The 13058-nt window shown below is 42.0% G+C and overlaps 1 long non-coding RNA gene across 1 annotated transcript; it reads right to left on the bottom strand.

Annotated features, from left to right (window-relative positions):
- Positions 1–294: 294 nt before the first annotated feature.
- On the bottom strand, positions 295–8631 carry LOC111538295. Its single transcript, XR_002730295.2, has 3 exons — positions 8494–8631; positions 5263–5377; positions 295–470 (listed from the first exon to the last, which is right to left on the bottom strand). It is a non-coding gene; the product is annotated as an uncharacterized LOC111538295 (long non-coding RNA).
- Positions 8632–13058: the final 4427 nt, after the last annotated feature.

Here is a 13058-nt window from a genome sequence, read left to right as displayed (position 1 = left end):
ATTGCTTGAGCCCAGGAGTTCAAGACCAGCCTGGCCAACATGGTGAAACCCTGTCACTACCCAAAAATACAAAAATTAGCTGGGCATGGTGATGTGTACCTGTAGCCCCAGCTATTTGGGAGGCTGAGGTGGAGAATCGCTTGAACCCAGGAGGCAGAGGTTGCAGTGAGCAGAGATTGCACCACTGCACTCCAGCCTGGGCAACAGCAGGAGACCCTGTCTCAAAAAAAAAAAAAAAAAAAAAAAAATGCAGGATATACAGATTTTCTAAATACTTTTAGAAGGTATGTGTATTAGTCTGCGTGGGCTGCTGTAGCAAAATATCATAGACTAGGTGGTTTAAACAAGACATTTATTTTCTCACAGTTCTGGAGGCTGGGAAGTCCAAAATCAAGATGCCCGTCAGTTCAGTTTCTGGCAAGGGCCCTTTTCCTGGCTTGCAGATGGCCACCTTCTTGCAACGCACTCACCTGGCAGAGAGAAAAAGAGAGAGTGCACATGAGAGCGTGCACATGTTCCGGCATCTCTTCATACAGAAACACTAATCCTATCAATCAGGGCCCTACCCTTAGGAGCTCATGTTACCTTAATTGACTTTCTGTAGGCTCTGTCTCCAGTTGAGGGTTAGGGCTTCAACATATGAATTTTGGGGGACACAGTCCATAGCAGTACACAAGCAAAAAATAAAAAAAAAAAAAAGGAAGATCAACATGCTTTTATTACTGCTGTCTTATTCTATATTTTCTATTTTTTATGCTTTTTCTCCTTGTTTTTTCTCATTTCGCCTTCTGATGGATATATTACATTTCTTCAGTTGAGTGGGAAACTATAAGTTCTATTTTTATTCTCCTCATGGCTACTCCTCCCTTAGTGTGATTCATGCTTATACTTATTTTTCTTTATCGTTGTTTTAAAGCTTGTCAGTGTCTGCAGCTTCCTTCAGTCTTTAATGTACTCTTACCACGTTCTGTTCTTCATAGAATAACACCCTATACGTATACAAAAGTTGCTGTGTCGAATTTTCGAGCAAAGTTATGGATATTTTACTTAAAAATAATCATTGATTATTATTCAAACATCATTAAACCTTAGGCAATAAGAAACTTTATGAGATTTTTGTTTTAATGTGAATGTACTGAACACCACTGAATTGCACACTGCAAAATTGTGGCTGTATAACCACCATCTTTATCTAGTTTTTATATATTTTTATCACTCAGGTGTTTTTTGTTTGTTTGTTTGTTTGTTTGTTTTGAGATGGAGTCTCGCTCTGTCGCCCAGGCTGGAGTGCAGTGGCCGGATCTCAGCTCACTGCAAGCTCCGCCTCCCAGGTTTAGGCCATTCTCCTGCCTCAGCCTCCCAAGTAGCTGGGACTACAGGCGCCCACCACCTTGCCCAGCTAGTTTTTTTGTATTTTTTAGTAGAGACGGGGTTTCACCGTGTTAGCCAGGATGGTCTCGATCTCCTGACCTCGTGATCCGCCTGTCTCGGCCTCCCAAAGTGCTGGGATTACAGGCTTGAGCCACCGTGCCCGGCCATCACTCAGGTTTAAGCTATTCTCCCACCTTAGCCTCCTGAGTAGCTGGGACTATAGGCACATGCTACTGCACCCAGCTAATTTTTGTATTTTTTGGTAAAGACAGGGTTTCATCATGTTGCCCAGGCTGGTCTCAGACTCCTGGGCTCAAGCAGTCCTGCCTCAGCTTCCCAAAGTGCTGAGATTACAGGCGTGAGCCACCGTGCCCAGCCCCTCTTGCATAGTTCTTTTTATCACAAAAGGGAGTTCCATATTGATTAGTCTGTTCCCTCACTCCGTATCAATCATATTTTTTGTATTTTATGATGTTTTGACATCTTTTTTCTTTTTTTTTTTTTTTTTTTGAGACAGAGTCTCGTTATGTCACCAGGCTGGAATGCAGTAGTGTTCAAGCGATTCTCCTGCCTCAGCCTCCCAAGTAGCTGGGATTACAGGCATGTGCCACCAAGCCCAGCTAATTTTTGTATTTTTAGTAGAGACGGGGTTTCACCATGTTGGCCAGAATGGTCTCGATCTCCTGACCTCACGATCTGCCCTGCTCGGCCTCCCAAAGTGCTGGGAATACAGAAGTGAGCCACTGTGCCCAACGTTTTGACACCTTTATGGGGCCTTGTTGGCTGGGGAAGAGACTACCCCTCCCAGGGTTAGCTAATTCCTGAAGACAGTAAGAAGAAGCTTTTGTTGGTGAGTCTGTCTTTCATGTACAAACCAACCAATCCTGAGTCCATACCCCAGCCACTTTCTTTATCTGATGCTCACACACCAAGCCAGTATTTCTCCTGCTCTAAATCAACCCAGAGCCAGGTTCCAGACAACTAGGGACACCTCCTAGGCCCCAAAGCCTGCTAGAATTATTCAGTTACAGCCTTTTCTAGGCCATTTATACTGCCTGCCTTGCCTTCCCTATGGAAGCTCCAGTAAGGGCTGTGGCCTGTGCCTTCCCCTTGCTCCTGTCTCCTTATTGACTCTGGTGCTTCCCCCGTGGCCCTGCATGTTGTGCTGTGCCTCTTATTTTGTGGGGGAACTGTGAGTGACATTAAACTTTTCTTTCAATGGCACTGACCTCTTTGTGTCATTCTCAGTGACCTTTATAAATTAAGACCCAGGCACACATCCCCTGTCCCCAGCCTGTGACAACCACTAATCTGTGTCCTGGCCAGGCACGGTGGCTCATGTCTGTAATCCCAGCACTTTGGGAGGCCAAGGCGGGCAGATCACCTGCCGTCAGGAGTTCAAGACCAGCCTGACCAAAATGGTGAAACCCCATCTCCACTAAAAATACAAATTAGCTGGGCGTGGTGGCACATGCCTGTAATCCCAGCTACTTGGGAGGCCAAGGCAGGAGAATTGCTTGAACCTGGGATGGGGAGGTTGCGGTAAGCTGAGATCGCAGCATTGCGCTCCAGCCTGGGCGACAAGAGTGAGACTCCTTCTAATAAAAAAAAAAAAGTCTGTGTCCTGAATCTGCCTATTCTGAGTATCATATAAATGTAATCATATAATATGTGACCTTTCGTGTCTCACGTTTTTCTCTGCACATAGTGTTTCCTAAGGTCTGTCTGTTGTAGCATGTGTCAGTACCTCATTCCCTCTTCATGGCTTAAAAGTATTCAGTTGGATGCTCCCACTTGCCATATCCTGCTATTTATTCCTAGGGGTAAATTTTCTTTTTGCTAGAATATATACAGTGAAATTTTTCCAAAGAAGGTTTGTACCTGGAAAACTTTCTGAAATCTTGTATACCTAAAAGTATATTTATTTCTTCCTTGCATGTATATGATACTTTAGACTGGTATGGAATGAAATGTAAGGTTCAAAAATTTGTTTCCTCCAGCATTCTGAAGATAATATCTCATTGTTTTACCCTAGTTGAGGTGAAGAAGTCTGGTCTGATTTTTGTTCCTTTGTAGATGACTTGGTTTTATGTGGAAAGCTTTTAGAATTGTCTCTGTCTCTGCTGTTGTTAGATACCGTAATTGGTGTTTGTGTCTGTATGTGTGCATGCACGTTGTTTTCTTTTTTTTTTTCTTTTTCTTTTTTTTTTGGAGATGGAGTCTTGCTCTGTCACCAGGCTGTTGTCATTGGCTGGATCTTGGCTTACCACAACCTCTGCCTCCTGGGTTCAAGCCGTTCTCCTGTCTCAGCATCCTGAGTAGCTCGGATTACAGGCATGCGCCACCAAACCCTGCTAATTTTTGTATTTTTAGTAGAGACGGGGTTTCACCATGTTGGTCAGGCTGGTCTCAAACTCCTGACCCCGTGATCCGCCCACCTCGGCCTCCCAAAGTGCTGGGATTACAGGCGTGAGCCACTGTGCCCGGCCCACCCCTTTCAGTCTGAGCTCTTACATCTTTCTTGAATTCTACAAAATTTTCTGTCATTTCACTTCTCTCTCTCTCTCTTTTTTTTTTTTTTTTTTTTTGCTTCTGAGATGCCTTTTATATAGAAATCGATACTTCTGTCCTCCCTGTCCCTTTTTCCCTACCTGATGTTTTGGGGTCAACTCTTTGACCCGATTCTCAGTTTCTCATCTTTGCTTCTTCTGCTGAGCATATTTGTTGAGTTCTCTATTTCAGCAATTATATTTTTATACTAAAAAAACTGCTTGGTTGTTCTTCCTTATGGCTTATTCTCACTTAATGTTTTAAGTATCTTCCCTTGTGTCTCCAAAGACATTTATTATGCTTATTGGATTTTTAAATTCTATTTCCCATGGTAGAGGTTGCTTCATTTGTTATCTGTCTTTTAAGTCTTTCTTTTATGGTACTTGTGTTTCTCTGAGATGTTATAATTTTCTTCTGGGAATTAGTAATGATTTCCTTAGAATATTCGGTTTCCTTGGCTGGCGTATATGGTCTACTTCTGCTGCAGATGAGTTTAACCAGGAGTGTGGTTGAAAGGGAGTACCTCAGGGCAGGATGGCCTGGTATCAGAGGCCAGACTCAGCAAACTCTAGGCTTGAAAACACAAGGCCCTATCTGTCCCCTTTTCATACCACTAGTAATTCGTGCACTTCTTGAGTCCTTTCAGGCAAAATGGCTTAACAAAGATTCTGAACACACACCATGTACCAAGAATTGTGCTGCCCACAATTGATTATAAAAGATGAATAAGAAATGATAGTCGCTTCCTAAAGGGGTAATGCTCTGTGACCACTAAATTGATAAAATTTCAAAATGCAGAAGTAGCACAGCAGCAGGAATAATTTTCTGTATCCTGGGGACTCAGTAAACACTTCATTAAAGAAGATATAGATAAACTGGATCTTGAAGGACAAACCCAAGTTTGCCTGTAGATGGGGTAAGAGGTTGTTTCAGGAGGTGAGGACAACTGTGTTTACAAAGGCACAGGAGCCTGAACCACCAGGGCGTGTACAAGAAACTAGATTTCCCATTCCCAGGAGTCCGGTGGTGGGATTTTACCTTTCCCCTTTACTTCTCCTTTTATATGATGAAAGATGTATATGGAGAAAGATTATATGTAGCGTTGTGTCCTCAGGAACACAAGTCCACGGAAGTCTAAGGTCACAGATACTGGTGAAGAGCCATATTACAGTCCCCCTAAGAGATTGCTCGGCTGACATCGGGGTTTCTTTATTTGGTCATTTACGCTTTCTTTCCAGATGCTGTAACTCTGGAAATGAAACATTTTCTGAGGACAAGTCTCAGATCATCAGAAAGATGATTTGGAGTTGTTTTTTGTTCTTTGTTTTTTGATTTTTTTACCTGAGTTGTTTGTTCTTCATGTCTTCCCTCTGGTATGATAAACAGTTAGACTTCACAGAGCAGGCAGGCTTAGGCAGGTCCTCTCAGCAAGAGCTGAAACTGAACTGTGAGTGAACTGGAAAGGAAAAGGCACTTTAGCGTTTTGTGGCTGGCTGAGCTATTTTAGTGTAAACTTTTTAAAGAAATGTCTCTCAGGCAGAATAGTTGAGAATACCAGAATCTCTGGCAGTTCCAATTTCCATTTTGGTTTTTGGAGCGATAGTTGAGGTTCCAGGAGTCAAATAATGATAGCACATATAAAATACTATATTTTAAAAGCCTACTGCAGCATTGTTAATAGGATTTCATAATGTGTTAGAGACGGTAACTAATTTTGGGTAGCCATTTCTCTGTCCTCCTTTTCTCTACCCCCACAACACAAGGGCTTTGTACTCAAAACACCCTGCCTTCTTAACACAAATTCTCATGAAATGTCAGTATTATACAAACATAATTCATTTCTGGTTAGTGAAAGACCCTTTCATTCGCAAACATCCCAATGAGAGAGAAAGAGAAGTGAGATTAGTCTGTTTACAGAAAAGAAAACTAAAACCCACGAAAGAAAGTTGACTTTCCCAAGTCACCACAGCAAATTTTTGAACTAGATCTCCTAAGTAGAGTGTATTCTAGTACAGCTCTGTGATTTATTTTCAGCCCACTCTGCTTTCTGTTGGGGTCTGGACACATGGAAAGCACATCTTTTAATTCAAGTCAACACAGTTGTTGTTTATTGAGCATTTACTATGTTCAAAATCCAAAGCCAAATAAATGCCTTAGGATTTAATATCAATATCCTGTGTGAGTTGATGCCCTTCTTCCTCATTAATTAATTAATTAATTCATCCGTGCATAGTTATTCATACAATCACCACTTACACTGTACCTGCTACCTAAGCAGTATACCAGGTGCTGAGTGCAATTCATGGTGTCACATTATAAGATGCTACCTTAAACAGGATATGTTTCTTAACTTGCTCACTAAATTGCTTCGCAAGTGTCAACAGTTCCTATTCCATCTTTCCAACATTTTCTGTTGCCCTGACATGGTCGATTTAGGAATTGGTACCACACCTGCAGTACATGGTTATTTATAAGATCATTTTTTTAATCGGACCTGGAGACACCAGGGTCAAAGTAGAGACCTGAATGCCCAGGAACATACAGCATGTCAATAACAAAGCGAGGGCTGGAATCCCTATCTCATAGTACCCTGCTCAGAAAGCTTGCCACATTTTTTGCTTCTTTTCATAATTCTTCTCAAGTGCTTTATTAAAGCTAGATGATAGAGTTAAAATAATACCCCCAAAAGGTTCACTCTTACGTGTTACCTACCTAGTGAAACCGAGAAAAGGCAGTAGTAACATGTGAAGGACAGAGGGAACGAGGGGTGAAACTGAAAGACTTCTCACAGAAGAGGTGTTTACTCTTAGGCTAGCATCTTCAGAAAATGAGAAAGAATACCCGTTTGTAGTTTAATCATCATAATTGACTTCTGCTTCTGGCCATGGCAGAATAATGGTAATGACTTGCTCTCTTGACAAAAACAACTATGAAACTGTAAAATATGTGAGGCAACTGAGTATACAAAGGGTACTGAGACTCATGGAAGATATTAAATCCCTGCCATTTTCAGACTTTGGACAGACAGGATAGGACTTTGATTCTTGAGAGAGGAAACACCATGAGAAGCCCCTGGCTTTCTGCCTGCAGTTACCATCTAGTCTCGGCATGGAGTGGTGGAGCCCAAATGGAAGGGTGATTTTAGTCAGCTCAGGGGGTAGACATTAGAATTTTACACCACTGAAATAGTTGGAGTTTGCAGGGCAAGGAACTAGAGAAATGGAAGCCCTGTGATGGGGCAAAGACAGCAGAGTTCTTTGTAAGGATTCTAGTTGGATTGTTGGCTGAGGACTGGGTGTGCATGTGCAGAGTGAGACTCTTCATGAGGCCTGGCAGAGATCACCTGCTGTAGGGCTGAGAGCTGAATGATGATGCCAGAGGTCATTCAGTTCTGGGAGATGTTGCAGATCCAGCTTAACCTGAACGAAGAAACTTCCCTGAACACCTCAGGCATTCAGTTGAGATCCCAGAACGTCACACCTTAGGAGTAGGACTCTGCTCCTGAGTCAGATGCGGGCGGGGGGTGGAGGGGTGGAGTTGGGGGGTTGTTTAGGGGAGGCACACCCCTAAGGCTAAGTTCAAAATGGAAATAGAACTGAAGAAAGGTTTGAGCCAAGCTTGGTAGCACCAAAAGGATCTGCCAGTAATTTCCCTGACTACCAGAACAGACTTTACATCTTTAAAGAAAGATAGCATAATCCAGACTTTCTGCAATGTATTATACAGTATCTAACATACAATCATAAGTTAGTGGACAAATAGAGTCAGAAAATATGACATCTACTTAAGGGGAAGAAAGCAGTCAGTAGAACCTGAAATGCTCCTGAAGTTGGAATGAACAGGCAAGTTCTTCGAATTACCCGTAATAAATATGTTCACAGACTTTAATAAAAGGTGGATAAAGTGAACAAACAGGAAATCCCAACAGAGAAATGGAAATTATAAAAAACTTGCCCAGTGAAAATTCTACTACTGGAAATGAAATGAAAAATTTACTGGATGAGACTAAAAGTGGATCAGAGATCCAGAAGAAAGGGTAGTGGACCTGGAGACGGATCAATAGATATCTAGTCTGAAAAATGGGAAAATATTTTTAAAAGAATTACCAGTGCTTTGTGATAATATCAGGAGGTCTACATATGTGTACTTGGAGTGCCAGAGGAAGAGGAGAAAGAGAATAAGGCAGAAGAAAAATAATTGAGGAAATAATGACCAAAATTTCCCAAATTTGGTGAAAAGCCTTAAATTACATACCTAAGAATCTCAATGAAACCCTAGCAAAATAAATGCAAAAAGAACCACTCCTAAACCCATCACAGTCACACTGCTGAAAACGAAAGAAAAAGAAAATATTAAAAATGACCAAAGGAAAAGGGATCCATTACATACATTATATGTGAATCATGGCTGACTTCTCAGAAACCATGGAGGCCAGAAAACAGTGAAACAATACAAGTGCTAAAAGACAAAAAAATCCTCAGTATTCTCTATTCACAAAAAGTGCTTTGAGGCTTGAAGACAAAGATGTTTTTCCGATAAAAGAAAAGTAAGGGAATTTTATTGCCAACTTACCTGTTGTACAAAAAATGCTCAAGGAGGCCGGGCACAGTGGCTCACGCCTATAATCCCAGCCCTTTGGGAGGCTGAGGTGAGTGAATCCCTTGAATCCAGGAGTTTGAGACCAGCCAGGGCAACATGGTGAAACCGTTCTCTACTAAAAATACAAAAATTAGCCAGGCACGGTGGCGCATGCCTTTAGTCCCAGCTACTCAGAAGGCAGGAGGCAGGAGAATCATTTGAGCCTGGGAGGCAGAGATTTTAATGAGCCAAGATCACACCAGTGTACTCCAGCTTGGGTGACAGAGAAAGACCCTGTCTCAAAAAAACAAGAAGAAATTCTAAAGGAAGTTCCTCAGGCTGCAAAAAACAAACAAACAAACCGAAAACAGGAAATTCAAGTGTTCGGGGATGGATAAAGATTACTGGAAAAGAGAAATATGTGAGTAAACATAAAGACTTTTATTTCTTCAATATACACACACACATGCACACACACATGCACACACACACGACTCTTGAACAATCCAGGGGTTAGGGTGCTGGCCCCTCACACAGTTGAAAATCCACCTAAAACTTTTGCATCCCCTAAAATTTAACTATTAAGAGCCTATTGTTGACAGGAAGCCTTACCAATAACATAAGCAATTGGTTAATACATACTTTGTATATTGTATGTATTATACACTGTATTTTTATAATTAAGCTAGGGAAAAATTCTATTAAAATCATAAGTGAAAATATATTTTAATTAGTTTCACTAGTCATTAATTGGAAATGGATTATCTTAAAGTTCTTCATCCTTGTCGTCTTCACATTGAGTAGGCTGAGGAGGAAGAGGAAAAGGAGGGGTTGATCTTGCTGTCTCAGGGGTGGCGGAGGTAGAAAAAATTTCATGTGCAAGTGGACCTGGGTCAGGCATGGTGGTAGCTCATACCTGTAGTCCTAGCACTTTGGGAGGCTGAGATGGGAGGATTGCTTGAGCCCAGGAGGTTGAGGCTGCAGCAAGCTGTGATTACACTACTGTACTCTGGCCTATGCAACGGAGCAAGACCACATCTCAAAAAAAGTAGTAGTATAATGGACCTATGAAGGTCAAACCTGTGCTGTTCAAGGGTCAGCTGTATATATATATATGATCGTCTAAAACAAAAATATATAACATTATATTTTGAATATGTAACACATATGACAGCTACACCATAAAGGATGGGAGTGGAGAATGAAATTAAGCAATTATGAAGTTCTTAACATTTTACTGAAGTGGGACAATATTAACTCAGTGTACTTTATAAAGTTAAGAATGTATATTGCAATCCCTAGAAAGACCTGTAAAAAAATAAAGAGGTATAGCTAAAAAGTCAACAGAGAAATTCAGATGGAATTCTGAAAAGTATTTAGTTTACCCATAAGAATATAGGAAACGAAGAACAGAGGAACCAGAAACAGATGAGACAAACAAAACAAATAGCAAAGTAGTAGACCTATATCCATCTGTATCAATAAGCTAAATGTAAATAGACTACCCCAATTAAAAGATAGAAATTGTCAGACTGGGTGAAAATGCAAGACTCAGTCATACACTATCTATAGGACAAAGATACAAATCGATTGAAGGTGAAAGGATGTGTAGTAGGCAGAGTAATGCCATCACCCTGCCCTAATCCCTAGAACCTGTGACTCTGTGACTTTACATGGGATGGGCATGGTGGCTCATGCCTGTAATCCTAGCACTTTGGGGGCCAAGGCAGGAGGATCACTTGAGGCCAGGAGTTTGAGACCAGCCTCAGAAACATAGCAAGACCCCATCTCTATTTAAAAAAATGTTTTTAAATTAGCCAGGCATGGTGGTGCGTGCCTATAGTCCTAACTACTCAGGAAGCTGAGATAGGAGGATCACTTGAGCCAGGAGTTTGAGGCTGCAGTGAACTATGATCACACCACTGCATTCCAGCCTGGGTGGCAGCGATAGACCCTGTCTCTAAAAAAGTAAATAAATAAAATGTTACCTTACGTGGCAAAAACGACTCTGCAGATGTGATTAAAGTTGTGGACCTTGAGATGGAGCGGTTATCTTGGATTATCCATTGGGTGCAGTCTAATCACATGAGTCCTTAAAAGCAGAGAACCTGTCCACACCGTGGTCAGAAGGAGATGTCACTGTGGAAGAAGGGTCAGAGCGATGCTGCGTGCTCTGAAAGCGGACAGAGGAGCTATGAGAAAGCAATGCAGGCAGTGTCTAGAAGCTGAGAAAGGTGAGCAAGAGAGACCCATGTGGGACTTCTCATGATGATGGGCTTCTGACCTCCTGTGATCTTACAAAACTCTTAAGATAGTAAGTGTGGGCCGGGCGCGGTGGCTCAAGCCTGTAATCCCAGCACTTTGGGAGGCCGAGACGGGCGGATCACGAGGTCAGGAGATCGAGACCATCCTGGCAAACACGGTGAAACCCCGTCTCTACTAAAAAAAATACAAAAAACTAGCCGGGCGAGGTGGCGGACGCCTGTAGTCCCAGCTACTTGGGAGGCTGAGGCAGGAGAATGGCGTGAACCCGGGAGGCGGAGCTTGCAGTGAGCTGAGATCCGGCCACTGCACTCCAGTTCGGGCGACAGAGCAAGACTCCGTCTCAAAAAAAAAAAAAAAAAAAAGATAGTAAGTGTGTGTGTGATAAGCCACTCAGTTTGTGGTAATTTGTTACAGCAATGCAGAAAACCAATGCGGCTTGGAAAAATGTACCTAATAAGAGCTTCAAAATCCATGAAATAAAGAGTGACAGAATTAAAGAGGGAAATCCACAGTCACAGTTGGAGATTTCAGGACCTTTCCCTCAGCAGTTGATAGAATAATTAGACAAAAACAAACAACAGCAACAAAAAGTAACAAGGACATAGACGTTCTGAACAATACTATTAACCACCATGACCTAACTGACATTTTAGAACACTGTACCCGACCAGTTTCAGAATACACATTCTTTCCTTGTGTGTAGGTAGACTGCATGCTGGGCCATAACGCACATTTTGATAAATGTGAAAAGATTGAGATCATACCAGGAAAAACAAAGGAAGAAGTCACACCAAATATGTTCTCTGGGCCCAGTAGAATTAAATTGGAAATAAGTAGCGACAGATATAGGAAAACACCAAATATTTCAGAATTTAACAAAGCACTTTCAATAATCCATGGATAAAAGAAGAAATCACTAGAGAAAATTAAAAATATTTTGAACCCAAAGAAAAAAGAAAACTGCAATACATCCAAATTGTGGTTTGCAACTAAAACTGTGCTTAAAGGGAAATGTGTATCATTAAAAGCCTCTTAAAATGCATTTTTAGCATTCAAAGTGCGTTCATCTCTCCAATTAGAACTGATACTTCTTTTGTACCGTACTCTGTACAGCTGTTTTTCACTGTATCAATATTTTAATGGATCTATGAAATATTTGCTAACATTATCAAGCCACGGCCACAAGGTGAGTACTGGAACCAATACAGGGAACAGAGGGATGTCAAGAGGAAACCTAGAATCTTAATGGTGAATGGGCTGTGGAAATCATCTCAGGTCCCCTTAGTATACTGATCGAGAAATCCATGACGAGAGGGCAGGATTCTTCTTTTCTAAGCCATAAAAGTCCTTTAAGGATGAGTATGGTCGTTCTCAATTTTTTGTCTGTGATTTCTAACACAGTGCATGCTTCTTAGTGAGTTCTCAGTAGATTTTGAAAGAAAGATTGAACTGGATTTTATCTTCATGAAAACTGTTGGAGATAGGCAAAATAAGTATAACTAACCCCATTTTACAGTTGAGGCCACCCATTTAATGAACAAATGACAAAGCCAAGTTCCCAGTATTCCTCAAATGTTTTCCTTTCAAGCTCTAAATTGCTGACTTAAATGTCCTCATTAGAGAGAGGTGTCTCCTCGGTAGAAGTACAAATTTTGTTCCAGAGTCAAATATTAAGACTTGATCGGCGGCCTGGCGTGGTGGCTCATGCCTGTAATCCCAGCACTTTGGGAAGCTGAGGCGGGTGGATCACCTGAGGTCGGGAGTTCCAGACCAGCCTGACCAACATGGAGGAACCCTGTCTCTACTAAAACCACAAAATTAGCTGGGCGTGGTGGCACATGCCTATAATCCCAGCTACTCAGGAGGCTGAGGCAGGAGAATCGCTTGAACCCAGGAGGCGGTGGTTGTGGTGAGCCAAGATCGCGCCACTGCACTCCAGCCTGGGCGACAGGAGTGAAATTCTGTCTCAGGGGGAAAAAAAAAAAAAAAGATCAGCTTATAGTGTTTATCATCTAGTCGTCTATTCTCTGGAGAGTCAGTGGGGACTCTTGCGAGTTCTTGTAGCCTTTTCTTAAGGCCTATAGGAAGTCGTCTGTGCTGAGCCTGCACTTTCTATAACAGATGGAAAACCGAGGCCCAGACCTCTTAAATGGCATTGACTTAGACAGACTATAGAGATAGTTAGTCGGGGGCCAGCACCACAACCTGTCCCCTACCTCCAGCAGGCTTCACCCACCCTTGCACCCTTGCAGGAAGCGCTTAGAGGCTTGAGGTTGCCAGCCGTGGAGGGGTCA

The sequence above is a fragment of the Piliocolobus tephrosceles genome, chromosome 6 (assembly GCF_002776525.5).
Source record: "Piliocolobus tephrosceles isolate RC106 chromosome 6, ASM277652v3, whole genome shotgun sequence".
In the NCBI taxonomy this organism is placed as follows: Eukaryota; Metazoa; Chordata; class Mammalia; order Primates; family Cercopithecidae; genus Piliocolobus; species Piliocolobus tephrosceles.
Note: the sequence above shows the minus strand (reverse complement) of the source record. Positions and strands in the feature narration are given on the sequence as shown.